The sequence below is a fragment of the Lathamus discolor genome, chromosome 3 (assembly GCF_037157495.1).
Source record: "Lathamus discolor isolate bLatDis1 chromosome 3, bLatDis1.hap1, whole genome shotgun sequence".
NCBI lineage: Eukaryota > Metazoa > Chordata > Aves > Psittaciformes > Psittacidae > Lathamus > Lathamus discolor.
The window spans coordinates 101,612,364-101,628,937 of record NC_088886.1 but is presented as its reverse complement, the minus strand read 5'-3'; positions in this window follow the sequence as shown (position 1 = coordinate 101,628,937).

The window sequence follows — 16,574 nt, the reverse complement described above, 5'->3', positions numbered from 1 at the left end:
CACCAGAACTGCACACAAAACTCCAAGTGAGATCTCGCAAATGCAGAGTAGAGGGGCAGGATCACCTCCTTTGACCTGCTGGTCACACTGCTTTTGACACAGCCCAGGATACGGTTGGCTTTCTGGGCTGCGAGCGCACACCGAAGCCGGCTCATGTTCAGTTTCTCATCAACCAACACCTGCAAGTCCTTCTCAGCAGGGCTGCTCTGAATCTCTTCTTTGCCCAGTCTGTAGCTGTGCCTGAGATTGCTCCAACCCAGGTGTAGGACCTTGCACTAGTCATGGTTAAACTTCATAAGGATGGCATCAGCCCACCTTACAAGCATGTCAAGGTCCCTCTAGATGGCATTCCTTCCCTCCAACATATCCACCAGACCACACAGCTTGGTGTCATCGGCAAACTTGCTGAGGGCACACTCAATCCCACTGTCCATTTCACGGACAAAGATGTTGAACAAGACTGGTCCCAACACTGATCCCTGAGGGACACCACTAGTTACTGATCTCCAGCTGGACATTGAGTCATTGACCACATCTCTTTGCATGCAGCCATCCAGACAGTTCTTTATCCACCGAGTGGTCCATCTATCAAATTGATGTCTCTCCAATTTAGAGACAAGGATGTCGAGGAGACTGAGGGGTGACCTCATCAATGTTTACAAATATGTAAAGGGTAGGTGTCAGGATGATGGAGCTAGGCTTTTTTCAGTGATATCCAGTGATAGGACAAGGGGCAATGGGTGTAAACTGGAACATAGGAAGTTCCACGTTAACATCAGGAAGAACTTCTTTACTGTAAGAGTGACAGAGCACTGGAACAGGTTGCCCAGGGGGGTTGTGGAGTCTCCTACACTGGAGATATTCAAGGCCCGCCTGGACAAGTTCCTGTGTGATGTACTGTAGGTTACCCTGCTCTTGCAGGGGGGTTGGACTAGATGATCTTTTTAGGTCCCTTCCAACCCTTGGGATTCTGTGATTCTGTGTGGGGCAGTGTTGAACACTTTGCACAAGTCCAGGTAGATGACATCAACCACTCTACCCCTGTCCATCAGTTCTGTAGCCCCATCCTAGAAGGCCACCAAATTGGTCAGGCAGGATTTCCCCTTAGTGAAGCCATGCTGGCTTTCACCAAGCACCTTGTTGTTTTTCATGTGCCTTAGCATGCCTTCCAGGACAATCTGCTCCAAGGCTTTGCCAGGCACAGAGGTGAGACTGACTGGTCTGTAGTTTCCTGAAACTACACTGTAGTGCTTCAGACTTCAGAAGTTATGTCAAAATGGCTCTTTTCCTTCAGACTCAGTTGTTAACATGAGTTATCTAAACACACAATGGCTTCAAACTTCTGATTTCCATGAGCAACGTAACATTTCTATTTCTGGACTCAGGAGAGTCTCAAAGTTTAGACATGTCTGCAAATACTAACCTTTTAAATTTGGCTAAAAATTTACAAATATCTGGATTATTTTGACTTTATTTATATTGCTTTTTCTCTAATCTCATTCTTTGAAATATCTCTAGAATTAATTCTCATATCACATTATTGGAACTTCTTGAAGTCAATTTAGGTGAAACATTTTGTTTAAGGTTTAGGTTAGACTGGAAGTTGGATGTTAATGATTATTTTTTTGCAGGTCAGATATAATTTGTCTGCCATGTGTCTAAATCAATATGGGTATCTGTCCTGTGAGCTGTCTATCATACTTCTCTTGTGGCTTTGTCCCTCTGCACCACTTGAACTCTCTTTGCCCCTTAATTGAGCTGTACCTTGTTCCACTACCTTTGGGAATTCCCTCTAGCCAAGACTTGCTTTATACCCAGAATATGTCAAATAGCAGGTACTGGCAAGTGTTCTTCTGTTTCCTGTAATGATCTGACAGATGGCTGTCTTATCTCAAGAAAATGTTAAGAAAGGAATGCCTTGCTTTGCAGATAGGAAATATCTATAAAACCATGTGTCACCCATAAGTTGATAACGTTTCTGCTTTGCCTGGTGACAATCAGTTTTTCCTTTCTCAGTGTTTTTTGAATATAATGCGAACACTTTGAATCATATTTTTGTCAGATTTTAAATTTTCCTAAATCCATAATTTCATAGATGTTTCCAACAGTCAGCAGTACTGATAGCTGTTTTCTCCTTTTACAGGGAGACTTGTTTCTACAAAGCTGACTGAAAAAATGAAGAAATGAAATGAGGTTTTAACTAACTTTGGGATAGTTTTCTAGAGCTTCCTACTAGGCAATTCCCACAGAAGAGACAAGACACTGCATATGCAAAATCCTTGAGCATGCAGATAATCCTGAGCATATGTGAAATCACATGTTGAATCTGAAACCCATGCCATAGGTTACTTTTATACTCTTTTAACAGTTTGTTGTCCATGGGCTCCCTCACTGGCTTAGAGATGTGTATATATTTCACTGGATCTGTACCCAATTAAGTAAATTCTATCTGGCTTTGCCCCTGGCTTTTTTGGCTGGCAGTGAAGCAGTAATTTATGTGGACTACATCTACCCTGTTTTTACTCATTTCTGAAAAATAGATAATTAACTGTTTTCTTGTGTGCTTTTTCAAAGCACATAGCATAGCTCTTCATACATCTACAATGACATAAAGTTTAATGAAGCATTTTGCATATGGCAATAATTACATACTACATATTTCAGGCTATGAAATAATGGATTAGTTGTCTACAAGTGAAAGTTCTTCAAATTTCTCATTTACAAATTTCTCATTTACAAGTTTCTCATTTACAAATTTCTCATTTACAAATTTTACAATGTCTTCCTGTTCTGGCACTTGACCTTTGTTAAGCAAAACGCAAACAATACTCTGTTGGTTAACTGCCCAAGCTATGCTGCTCCTGTTTTTTGGGTTGTTGTTTTTGTCCAGTATGGCCCCTTGTATAAAGGCTGAATATGCCCTGTTGCGCGATGTTTTCAGTTTAAAAGAAGGAAGATTGCTATGAAAATAATAAGCATGTCTTGTTTTGCGTGTTTTAGTGTGAGGGTTGATTGCTAAACTGTTTAATGAATACATTTTGAGAACTATGTGCTGAAATGTGGCTGGAAGATGTCAATATGCAAACGAATATGCATAAGCATGCAAATAACCGCTAGTGTCAAAGTGAAATTTTGTAGCAAAATTGGGTTTTGGGGGGGTTTTTTGGTGGGTTGGTTTTGGTTTTGGGAGGGGGTTGTTGGGTTTTTTTGGGTTTTGTTTTTTTTTCATGGTGGTGGGTTGTGGATTTTTTTTTTTTTTTGTTTTGGGTTTTTTGGGGGGGTTTCTTTTAAGCAATAGACTTTTTAAGGACACTTAACCATTTTCTGATGTAAAAGCTAAAACTGTTTCATGTGCACCCATTCATGCTTGGCATAATATGAATGGGGTGGTGTTTCATATATCTTGTTGCTTATGGTATAAGCAAGGAGACTTAATTGCTTGCATCCCCTCCCCCCTTCTCTGTTCCTCTTTAGGCAGCATCTCTTTAGTATTTAAAGAGCTTTATCAGCTTTTTATGAGCTCCCTTTGGCTGGTTGGAAGGCTTTCATGACAGACTCAGCTGTAATGTGACTGGGGCCATGCTGCACTCTCAGGAGGACAGGGTTAATGGAAACCCAGCCAACCCAGAGAGTAGCTTGATGTAAAACACTTGTATAGTGCAAAAGGCTTTCACATCACCTGCAAAAAGGGCTGTAGAAGTATATGCTTGACTGGTGCAGGATGACACTGGAAAAAATACAACTGTGCACCAGGGGCCCTCAAGGCACAATGCAACCAGACTCCTTTGTTTCTGTGAATAAGCAGGTCCAGGCTACAGTCAGCAATACTTGTGTACTGTAAGCAAGTGTCTTAATTCAGCATGTCATACTAACTCATGCTTCACAAAAACTTTAATTTTACTGAGAAAGCTTTGAAGTCAACTAATGAGGCATTTTGCTTGGCAGTTGTCTTTGTTGCTATGAAGTTAGTATTGCTGGATTGTTAAACACTACTGGGTAGCTATTCAGATCTGGAAATACAAATTTTGGATCTAGATACGTTATCTTATTCTAAGGAATACTGCCCAGCACCCTCTGTTGCCCCTACAAAAGGGCTCCAAGGAACATCTGTACTAGCCACCTCCCAGCATTCTTTGGTGATGGGTTGGTCCATGAGGTGAAGAAACCCCTCTTGGGAGAAAAGATCTTAATGGTGATAGTGGGGTAGATTTCTGCTATCTTAGCTTTGCCTTCTCTTACAAAATGAGATGGCTAAATAAAGATTGGGATATAATATGTTGCTCAAGCTGTCTTTCAAGCAAAGTATAGTTGCTACAATAACTTCCATGTTCTGTCTGATTTAGTGACACTAAAATGCCTTGGCTTTATGAGAATAGGTGAGCAATCTGGAGTAGATTTGGATGATGCAAGACAAAGCTGTTTCTTCAAGTAAACTAACTGGGCAAAACATGATGCGTTTGTGTTAGGTGCTTCTTGGAGTCCTGGAAAAGATAATTCAGGCAGTTGCATTGTATTTCTCTAGTCAGACCTGTAGATATTGAAGATTTTGGGTTATATTTAATCTTTCCTTTGCCTTTAAAAACAATCTATCTCCCTGTGAACATGACTCTTTTTGGTAACAAACAGCAAGCTGCTTCCATTCTTTGTTTTGGAAGATCACCCATGGTAACCATTCATGAGGGAAAATTTTTAGGCAGTTGACACAAGTGGGAAGGAGTTTCTAGAAAAACCCAATAAAGTAGAGAGGAGGAGAGACAAAGAGATTTGAAACTCTTTTGTAAAGATCCAGTTAAAGATGGAAAAAACATTGGTATATAGTAAAGTCGCACACAATTGTGCATGCTGTACAAGAGAAGTTAACTGTCTAGGAAACACCATTGACAAGTGAAAAGTTGTCCTAGTTATGACTTTTGTTTGAAGAATATAACAAGTTTTTTGTATACTTTTTTTTTTTTTAATGCATTGTTTGCAATTTAGTTACTTATGTTGTTTTTTTCTAAATCACTTATGGATATACAATCCAATATTTAGGGTTTTGATCATGGCAACTTCCCCTGATGTTCCTGTTTCTCAGGCATATTATCTCAAAGAGCTTTCTTTCACTGTTCTTCCAGCAGTCAATTACATATGCAACTCTACCTCCACTCGCCTCACTTTTTTAATCTTTGTAGTGTCTCTGGATAATGAGTATGAAAGTTTAGAGTCCTAGTCATGACCCTATGGCTGGTAAAGTATGCTCCATTTCAATTGTCTGTTCAGAACTGAGTTTTAACCTGCTTTTAGTGCTTTCCATTACAAGTATACACTGCTTCTCTTTCTGCCATCTTTTTCTCCAGAGTTTTATTGTAGAACATTTCCTACTTTCCTGCCTATCAAGTTGCAGGTTGTGTTAGACACTCTGAAGGTCAGGCCAGGTTTTTCCCACAGCTCTCTTCAGTCAGGAAGCTCTGATGCTTCTTACCTATCCTCCTTGTGAATTGCAGTTCTCTGTGTTAGCTACTAATCCCTCAGATTGCAGCCTTTTTTAAGCATTCACAGTAAAAGGCAGGATACCTGATGTGTCTCAGTCAACTTCCTGCTTCCTGCACACCTAAGCCACACTAGCTCAAATGTAACAAAAATCACTACCTCTAAAAAAGTGAAGCATTCTCAAATCAACCTGTTTACATTACACTTCAGAGCCTTCATGTGATATAATATTTCTTGTTTGGATCTTTTATTATGAAGAAATTAAAACCAAAATATCTTTGTGCAATTAGATGTAACTGGGCTTTTATAGGCAGGCATGCCTTCTTGGGGAGGGAAGTGGTGAAGAGTTATGTTTTGGACATGTCAATGTTGAAACCACTGGTAGTTTAATAGTATCAGGCATCATGAAGGTTGTTAAAGATAGATATGTGCAGAGTAGAACTTGGACTTTCTGGTTAGTCAGGGAAAAATTACTCCATTTTTACCTGAGGTGTTCTGAATCACTACTTGGCAAACATCCTTGAAAACACTAGGAGTCTAGGCTGGCTGTTTAGGTAACTAAGTTAAACAGCAACAGCTCAGAAACTGCTTTTTGATATTTCCAGCAATAAAATGTTTATTTGGAATATTTCTTTAGATAGTGATTTGTTATGCCGTAGCCATATCCTAGCAGGTGCTCATCAATTTTAAGAGGTAATACTTGCTTATTAATATTTTGCAAAGTTGTTTCCCATAAACCCAAATTCTCTTTCCAAATGACATGTTCCAGCTATATATTTTTTAATCCCTTAATATTTTATCAAGACGATGTGTTCTTTGACCTTGTGTGTCAAGGTCAATGTGACCATTAAACACTAAGTGAACAGTATATATGGGAATATGCACCTAACCGTGATTCCTGCAGAACTGTAAAACGGTTGTTCTGTACCAGCAACAGAATCATTGTTCTTGTCTACTTCATTTGCATGTGTAAGCACACTTTTTATTCTTTCTTTTTTAAATACAAAAGTGCTTCACCTGTAAATTAGCAAAATGCTTCTGTGAAACACTAGTCATCTTTCTGCATTCCCAGGCTAGTTTCTCTTCAGAAGCTCACATTAGAAGATGCCCAAGGGCAGTGACTGCAGATGATCTAATAAACCACCACAAGGACATAAACTCAATATCACATTACTCAGGTGTGTGTTAGTCCCTGTACAGGTATATTGCTTCTTTAAGAGAGATAAAGGTTTAACAGCTTGGTTACTCTTTAGGTATGCAGTGAGCAGCGCAGATGAGACAGAAGTGTTTAGGAAGGTTGTAATAAAAGCCAGCTTAGATCATCCTATCTTCTATTAACCTCTATTGCTGGCAGGTATCTAAATCAAATTAAAGTAGTGTGGTATAAGAAGGAAAAAATAGACTCTGGCATTCATGCAAATAAGGCAAAGAAGTGTAGTATGTGGACTTTTAACCAAACCCACTGTAGAGAACACAGAGCTATGCAGAAGGGCATAAACTAGTCTCACCCTGAGTTAGGTGGGTGGGTTCTGAGAGAAATCCGCTTAGTTTCTAAAACTTATTGGAAGGGAAGAAAATGATAGATACAGGACATGGGTGCTTTGTGATAGTCTCGTGTGAACAGGCAGGAAAAACTCAGGTAGGCTGGGAAAAAACAAACAAAGCTCAAGCATTCAACAAATAATAACAAAAGAAAGGGAAAAAATGTTTTTCTAACTGATCTATAAAGTTTTTGGCTGATATCAAGAGAAAAGTAAACTGCATTTCAAAGATATGGAAAGTTCAGCTTGTAACACAAATCTGAAACGTGGTATAGAACCTGTTTTTTCTGCATACCAGGAAACTGCACTGATAAGCACAAGAAAAAAGTTATCAGCTATGTGATATCACAAAACAGGTATCAGCTGTTATCAAAAAACAGTTATCAGCTATGATGCATCACAAAAAATGCATGGGGGAGAGGGAGGGGAGAGAAGAGATGTGATTTTTAACTTGTCCAACATGAGTATATGTTTAGGGTAGTCTTGTTGGCCATTGCAAAAGCTCAAATCACTCTTGTTAAGAATAATACTTGAAGTGTGGCAGGGTGGAGACCTGCTTTCTTGGAGATGTCTGAACTTCTGCCTGCTGATTGGGAAGGAGTAAATTAATTCCTTGTTTTGTTTTACTTGGTGTGCAGCTTTTGTTTTATTTATTAAACTTTTTTTTATCTCAACCCACATGTTTTATCATTTTTACCCTTCCAGTTATCTCCCTCGTGCCACTGAGGTGGAGGGGAGTGGGCAAGTGGCTGGGTGGCTTTCAGTTACCAGCTGGGGTTAAATCATGACAACTTTACAAAAGTATAGAAAGATGTATATTCCAGTCTTGCTTAGCTAATTGGAAGTCTACTGTTTAATTTTGTTCAATTGGACAAAAAAGGAAAAGAATTTATTGCTTTCAAAACTCCATTTGAAAAATGATATTTCAAGAGAACATCTTCTGCTGTCTCTCCAACACATATTCCAGAAATCATACCATGCTATTTTTGCATATGGCATGATCTGAAAGATACACAAGACAAAACTAATTGCATGGTTGCAGATAAAGGGAAATTGAATGTTAAAATGAACTACAGAAAAATTAAGTTGGTGCTGAGAAAACAAATAACTTCTCACACCCTGGGAAGAAGAGTAATTGGACTGGATTGGAACAAATGGAGAATAAAGCAATTTGAAACAACGGTTCTTCCTAATGTTCTTTCTGGCCTTTGGAAATCAGGTTAAGAATGATTAGACACCACTGATACCCTACATAAGTAGAAATTGTAACACTTCTGTAACACATTGGGGAGGAGGAGATGGAGGTATCTTTGAGGAGTAACTGGAACACGAAGACTTTCTGAAGAAAACTAAGGCTAGAAAACAAAATGCTAAAAATCAGAATCTGGCGAAGCATTCTTACAAGGAAACTGGCGGTGTCTGGCTCCCAAGTGCAAATATCAGCTCTCCTGTCCTTAGCTTTTGTCACTGGGTGTCAAAAATGTGTCGGGATGTGCACATTGTGTGGCTGTATAGCTAAAATACATTGCAAAACTCACAAAAATATTCTCAACAAAGAAGAAGCGTTTACGTTGTTGATATTCTAATATTTGATCTTGGTGCCACAGAAGTGAAGCCTAAGGTGAAGTAATGTCTTGAAAAGAATTTCTAGTAGCAGATCAGTTCCTGCACTGTTTCAGAGATTGAAACAAAACAAACAAGAACAAAAGATAAAGTGTGGAAGATGCAAAGGAACAAGTGAATGAGATACAATAACTGTTCTGCATAAAGATGTTATCAGACACAGTAAAAGAAATATGTAAGTATTTATATAACTGCCCCGAAAGCAGCCATGCAGTCAAGGTAATGAGTTCAGGCAATGGTAATATTCATTGGATACAGTACCATTTTTATTATGCTTAGTGTATCTGCATGTACTCTGAAAAAATTGGTGGATTTCACTTCATCCTTCCATGGGTTAGCAGAAAGGTAATCCCATGGCCTAGTAAAACAAGTCCTGAACAATACTAGAGATCTTTAAAACCTTCCCTAGGTTTTGCACAACATTCAAACCTCACCTGTGTGGTCAGTGTCACCCATGCATCTTTTCAGCATCATGCTCAAACTGTCATCAATAACATCTGCAAATATTTCTCCTGATTCCTAGCAGTACCAATCATGGCAAAATGAAAGTTGGTTGGATGGAGGAAGACAATAGTGATACTGTTACAGTAAACCACCAAAACTCTGTAATCTTTGAAAAGGAGCTTCCTTAACAGGCCTTGAAGCTGATATAGCTGGAGTTTGGTAACCAAGCAGATGAGTTCATGTAAAGATAGGGAACAAACATCGAAGTGACATGTCAGACACCTGAGGATTTCTCCTACTAGTGCAGTCACACCTGATGATGAAAATACTGGCCTGAGGGGCTGAAATGGGCAGTGAAGAGAGCACTTGCTGTGGTCCCACAAAACTATTAACAGCCACCTGCTGCACAGAGAGAGACACTATGCAATTACAACTGCTATCACATGATCTTTGGAAGCTGCTAATGGTTATGCGCCCAGGCACAAGCAGCAATGTTCCCTGCACAGGCTTGCCCAAAGAGCAAAGACTTGTGATACTTCTATGTAAGATTAATATGAAGCTTCATTAGTTATGATATCTCCTACTTGCCTGTGTGCCAAGAGTGGGTATACTGTGCTTTTGCCCACTGTGATAACTTCAAATTAATGTAATTAGGTCCTTGTTTTTCTGTCTTGACTTTATATCAGCCTTATTATGTTCAGTAGCTTGGCATTAGCTCACTAACCATGCTTAAGAGTCTTTAGTTCCTACCCAGCTGTTTTTCTAAAGGCTAAGCCTCACCCACAGACAGCAATGGTGGCTTGCATGAGAGGAAGGGGACTCACGGCCCAGTGAATGACTAAAACTTCTGTATTTCATAGGTAGCAGGCTTTGTGAATTGAGTGTCATTTTCAGTCACTTTTAACTCCTGAAATGTGTTTTTACACTGATTTCATGTCAGTATAAGTTTGCAGGTCAAATTTGGTAAAATGAGGAGTAAATGAAAATCATAATGATGTAAATGAAAATAGTAATAATGAAGAGTCCACAGCAATCAGAATAGTGAAGATGCTACTATTGAAAGGGCAAGAAAACTTTTTCTTTTTTTTTCTCTTAAAGGAGAAGAAATTCTGTTCCGAAAGTTGTTATTTGTATCAATGTTTATATGACATTTTCAGGGCCATGTAATGCAGTTTTTAATTAGCGCTGTCTAGGAAAGGAAACATTGTCATTAGGAATAATTTCAAGAGGCAAGAGATGAAAAGTAGATAAGAATCTTGAATTATAAGAATCTAGATATTTCTGAGATCTTAGGACTTCAGTTAATAGGCTTATGAATGTTTATTGGTAGCCTGATAGGTAAAATGAAGATATTTGCACCCTTGGCAAAATAAATTTGAAAGATCTACCTCCTCCTTCTCTCCTACAGGCTTTCATTTACATAAGCCAAAAATCAACAACACCCCCCCACCACCACCACCACCATGAATAAACCAGTAAATACAAGGGATTTCCACACAAGCAGTTCCAGTGAAGGGGGTATTGGCAAAATTAGTTGTGTGTAAAGTGGAACAGAGGCAACCTTCAGAGACAAGAGCTCTCTTCTTTGAGGCTGGATGCAGGGAGAGAAGGATGTGTAAGTGCTGCTTCCCTTGTTCATGGCTAGCTGATGCTGAGAGGTTCAAAACTAAGGTTTAGAGAAGGGAACTGTTGAGAAGTTACTAGGGAAGTGGCTAATGGTGGCTGGTTTTGCTGCAAGTGTCATAGTCAAACAAGAAGAGGGGCTGAAAGGTGGCAGCTTGACTCAGTGGTGAGAGGTAAGACCCTGGCTGTTGAAACATGTTTAACAGTAGATTTAGAATCTCTCTGCCCTGTGATCACTTGCTTCCATTTTTGTTCATAATGAACTAATGTGCTGTGAAATGTCAGACTCTGACAGTCTTTTTCCTTGCCTGGCCTTTGAAGGGAGAGAACAGGAAAGTCCCTGTTTTCAAGTTAGTGTCTATGACATTTTCTAGACTGTGTGCTCTGGTAGAGGTTTGAACATGGAAGTGAAGGAACCTGTAGCATGCACAATATAGCATTCTGACCGTTACAGGTTGCTTTTTGTCTTTCCCCTGTACTTAATACTTATTTTGTACTTATATTTATTTTAACTTCTCCATTCTCTGGTTAGAATTTTTTTTCTGTTGTCGCTCTAATTATGCAAAGTCACAGAAGTTTTCTTCCTTCATTGTTTGCTTCTAACCATTCCATGCTGTTTATTTGAGCCATTGTACAACACAGCAACTGAGTTAATGGCTTTGGGTCACTTTTTTTAAAGCTTTTATACTTTTTTTGCCAAGTAAAGCATAATATTAGTGGTAACCAACAAGAAGATAATACCTGTAGTTTCAAATATCAACAAGCACCCTTTTAAGAACAGTTTTTAGTAAGGTCCGTGTACATGTGTTCTGAGATCCAGGACAGGTGGGCCTTGTTATTTTCAGAAGGTAATTCTGTTGGTTTCTCTCATTTCTCAGAACTCTGCCTTAGAGTTTTTCTGTTGTTTGGTTGGTTGGTTTGATTTGTTTTGCTTAGGGTTTTTTTGTGGGTATTTTGTTGGTGGGGTTTTGTGTGTGTGTGTGTGTGTGTGTGTTTTGGTTGGTTGGTCTTTTTTTCTTTTTCTTTTTTTCTCTAGCTAGAATTTTCTCTAACTTTCAGCTCATGATCTGAATGTTTCTTCTTTCTGAGACAAGGTATCAATGGCAGAACTCTCTAATGGGTGTCACAAACTGCTGTTTCCCTGTAGCATCACCTCAGTCTAAAAATGCAGATGAGTTTCTTTCAGGAATTACGTGGACTCCCAAATTCATGAAATGGGTTTCTGAACTTCAGAAATCCTTCCCTGCTTTTTTTTTTTTTTTTTTTTTTTTAATCTTTACTAAGTCAACCATATGATTAAAAAAAAAAAAAAAAAAAAAAGACAGAAAAAGCCTTGCATCTTTTATCTTCACAGAGTCAATAGTCCTCAAAGTATGCCAGTACAATGTTATGTTAGGCTGCTAAACACTATATGAAGTCAAATCCTTTAATGTATGTTTCTTTTCACTGCCATGAAGTCTGCTCTTCAAATCCTGTTAGAGGTCTTTAACCTTCTCTGGTGACGGTTCTCACTGTTGAAAGGTTTGTCTTTTTTATGCATGGTTTTTTTTTTTTCCCCACCCAAACTTTGGCAGAGCTGTTAACTGTTCTGAGGGTTTTCTTGTTCGCTTCTTTCCATTTGGACTGGTTTCCTCTGTTATACTCCCAGTAACAGAGCCAAAGCACCTAACAGAGGTCTGCTTCGTTCGATGTCTGTTCAGCAGTGCATAACATGACTCTCTCCGCAGCAAAGCAACTGTTTCCAGCTGCCTTTTGCCAGTCATTTAAAGCACAGTTCTTTAGCTGGCATGGTGAGTTTGGTAAAGAGACAAATCCAAGCCCTAAGGGAATTAGGGAAACTGGGAACCTTAACAGATGGAAGCAGCAGTTTTGTTTGACCAGCTAAAGAGCTAATAGATTCTGTAGGAAGATTATGGGCCCTCCATCAGTGAGTTGCCATTCAGACTCCTCACTTTATTGGTGACCTAGAATCATTTATTAGTTTAGCATTTCTTTACAGCCTTTTCACACTGACATTGATTTACCTCAATAACTAAAATGACTCAGTCTAGCTGTCACAGATATCTTCATACTTGCAGCTTAAAGTCAGCTGAACAGAATTTAAAAAGATGCTTTTTATTCTCTGTGAGGAAGGCCTTATTCTCCAAACTGACTCCTGAGTTTGAGAACCAGATCCCAAGCCTGACATAAAGCCAAAGCAGCCAGTTATATCTAAGGTCAGCAGAACTTAGCTGTCTCCTCTAGATGCATCATTGACTTTTGATCTTGAGAATAGGTCTTACACTTTGTAGATCCAAAATACTGACAAGAATTTTCTTTATGATTTGGAAGGAAAAAAAAAAAAAAACGACAGCCAAAAACCCTGTAGTTTTAGCTGAACAGCCAAGGACTGACTAAATATTGATATCATTTGCCTTCCAGAGAAGGGCTGAGACACGTTGGCAGGACAGCTTGTGTAGTGCTTGTAGTATATGAACACTTTATATTTAGCATACTCTCATGATGCCAGATGCTGCTACTTTATAACTTTTCTTTCCTTTTTTTTTTTTTAATGTTCTTAATTTATATATTTGAATTTGTAGTCTGAACATAAGTTGATAACACTATGGATTGCCTCTTGTGTGCAATATCTATTGCACCTTCCTCAATTCATAACCTGGAAAGGATTGGAACCAGTGACTTCAGGCTAACCCTTAGAACTGTTTTGAAATGGAGTTTTAACTGGAATCCTGTGACAAAAAGATGCTTTTATTGCTACAAGAACTCTTTAGTTAGAGCTCTAGGTTTTCTGTCACTTGTTTTGTTTCACTCTGATGAAAAAAAATGCATGTTTTGTTTGTAGTGAGGTAAGTGACAAACATTGAAAATTACATTATTGTATAAAAGATTGAAAACTTTGACAAGTAATGGTGTTTAATAATATTAAAATATTTTTAATAGCATAATTAATTAAAAAATGAAATTTGTTGAAAAATCAATAAACAGAAATAGCTGTTAAAAAAAAAACAACAAAAAAATTAACTGTAATTATCTACACATAAAATTAATAACTTGGGAAAAAGTATTTCCTTTAGGAAACATATGGAAAGTCATGGAATTGTTCCCTCTTCCTATTTGTGTTTCCTGAAATATTAATTTCTTACAGTTCTGCGCTACAGGAAGGCATATTATGCTTAGAATCTGCATGCAATCAAAGGGAAAACCCTGATGGGAGACAAGTACTTGCCATAAATTAGTAGCTTTATGAATATTTGAGTTGGTTGAACTCATGAAGCATCCTAGTAGGTCAGGTCTGCTGTCACTGTAGCTATACAATTATGCTTCTCTGTGAAGTGCGAGTACTGTGGGAAATGGATCTCAGTTGGCTGGAGGCAGACTTTCTGTACACTGGTTATCATTCTGTGAATGGAAGTAGGCAAAGATTAAAATGGGGATAAAGAATGTTTTCTGTTAAATTATAAAAGAGGAGTATGCTGTATGAATTGCCCTCCTCTAATTTTCACTGTGTAAGTATGTAATGAAATAATGCATGCTAATCCTCATGAATCAATCAGGAATATGCTAAAAATGTTTTACTTATTTCATCCTGCTGTGGGTGGCATTTTTAAAGATTCCAAATACCCTGAACATATTCCCTCAAGGGGGTAAAACTTGAAAGAATAATAGCTGTGAACTCAACACACTATCAAAGATGTTGTTTGCCAGGTTAAGATCTTCCATTCACCTAAGAAGCTCTGAGTAATTTACAAGCAGGGCTATTTCTAAGGTGTGAAATTATTACTACATCACCAGCAAGGCATACTAGTCACCATCTACTAAATTACTTTTCTGTTTTCTATTGTGCAGACAGAAATTTTGGTGTTTAGAATGACAGAGATGTGACCTGAGAAAGTCAGTGTAATAAATTGGTGTCTGGTTCTCAGGGACACACATGGGCTGCTGTCTTGGATCTCCTCCAAAATATCACAACACCAAGGGAGTGAGAGTTGCTGTAAAGCTACTCTTGAGTAGCTGGAAACACATGCTCATGGCCCAAGAGGATTCAAGAGGGGGATCCAGACTCATCTCATGTTTAATTCTACAGCACCAAGGGCACCCCAGGTGCCACCAGAGACCTGAGATCCTAATAACATCTATTAACTAGTCCTTCTGTACATCATAGTTTTCCAACCAGAGTTACAATTTAGAAAGTAACAGAAAAACGTTAACAGTTTTCTTATATGTGTAATAACTGATTAATGAATGAAGGGCTAAAATTCTGTAGAAAGGGGTTTGGGTGACACCACGAACCTGAAGTGCAGAACAGCAGAGGTTTTTTCATTGTTACTAAATGCAAGAGCCCTGAGAGGCATTTTCCTTTTTCTGATTATTGGGGTTTACTAGTAAAGTCTTAGTCTGTTCCTGCTTCCATTGCTGTGCTGTACTGATTGTACAGCAAATGTAAAGGACTGATTCTGTCAGTAAAAGGAACTTTTGAAGGAGTATTGCATATCTTCTGGCATCACTTCTAACAAGCCAGCTGCTACCTATATAAGTCTCTTTGGCATAATTTTTTCTACCCTTCTTCCCCAAGATACTAATGTTGCATCTTCTGTATTAAGTAGACACATGCATAATTCAAAATACATGATTAAAAATTGAATATAAACACTTTGGCATAACTGTGTTAGGAACACTGAAAATGCTACTGTAACAATATGAAGCTGTGTTTAGTCTGCATATAATGTTACCAGTTTAAATAAGAGAAACTGTCTAACTTTGAGAACTAGCCAGAACTATCTGGATTCTGATTTCATCTGGAACTTCCTATGGAACCAGTCAACCTGAGAGCAGTATTGTAGCCTACTTATGAAAAAGCTTTCAAGGTAACATTCTAGAAAGGGAATTAAAATAGCCAGCAATGAAGACCTTCTGCTGTGACTTGTCTTAAAGGGAAGCACATGTGCGTACATTTTTATGGAGCACACAAGTATTTAACTTCTTGGAAGGGGCTTTCTTTGTTAGACATTCTTCCAACACTTAAAAATGCTCCGATTAATCCTGATGCAAAATAGGAAAACCTGTTAATTACCAATAACTTTCACAGGATGGGAAACCCATTTTTCGTAAATCTTTATTATTCAAATCTTCTCAGTGTAGCAGAACTTTACTTTTCATGTTCAGTTCCAATTTGACAAAGGAAGCTTAGCTTTAAAAAGCATCACTACAAGAAGCAAAACCATTATTGGAATTCTAATTAACACTCTGACGTTGTATTACAGCACTGGAAGTGTATAAAATTATTCCTCAGGAGTCTACCACCACTGGGAAAGGTGATTGATTCTGCTACCTGTAGAAAGTAATAGATAACGTATTAAGTAACACAAGGATGGTTTGTTTTGTTCACACAAAGACAAATTTCATCTCCATTTTAATTTTTAGATGAGAGGCAGCACCACAGAGAGGCACAGCTGCACAGCTCAAACTTCTGCTGCTCCATATTGGGACTCTGATGAAGCAGAACATTAATCTGTATAGCAAACAAATGACTATCATTTACATAATTACATTTAGTCACAACTCATAACATATTCATAAGAGCATTGAGTGAGAATGATGCATTTGCTATGGAAGTGATAGAAACAGTGGATCAGCCTGGGCTTTACAAGGGTAGGAAGAGTAACAGAAAGAATTGATGTGCCAAAGTGTTAGAAATCTCAGATTTGTGATTTGAGTTCAGCCAACAGGTACTGATACTTTTTGGTCTTTTTGTACAGCATGATTTTGCTTCTGCTTGTGATTGTGCATTCAGGTTTTTTGTGTAAACTTGAGATAATTCTTAGTGAACATTGTGGACAAAGGGCAAAGATTTATCTTTCTCCAGAAATGCTTTTG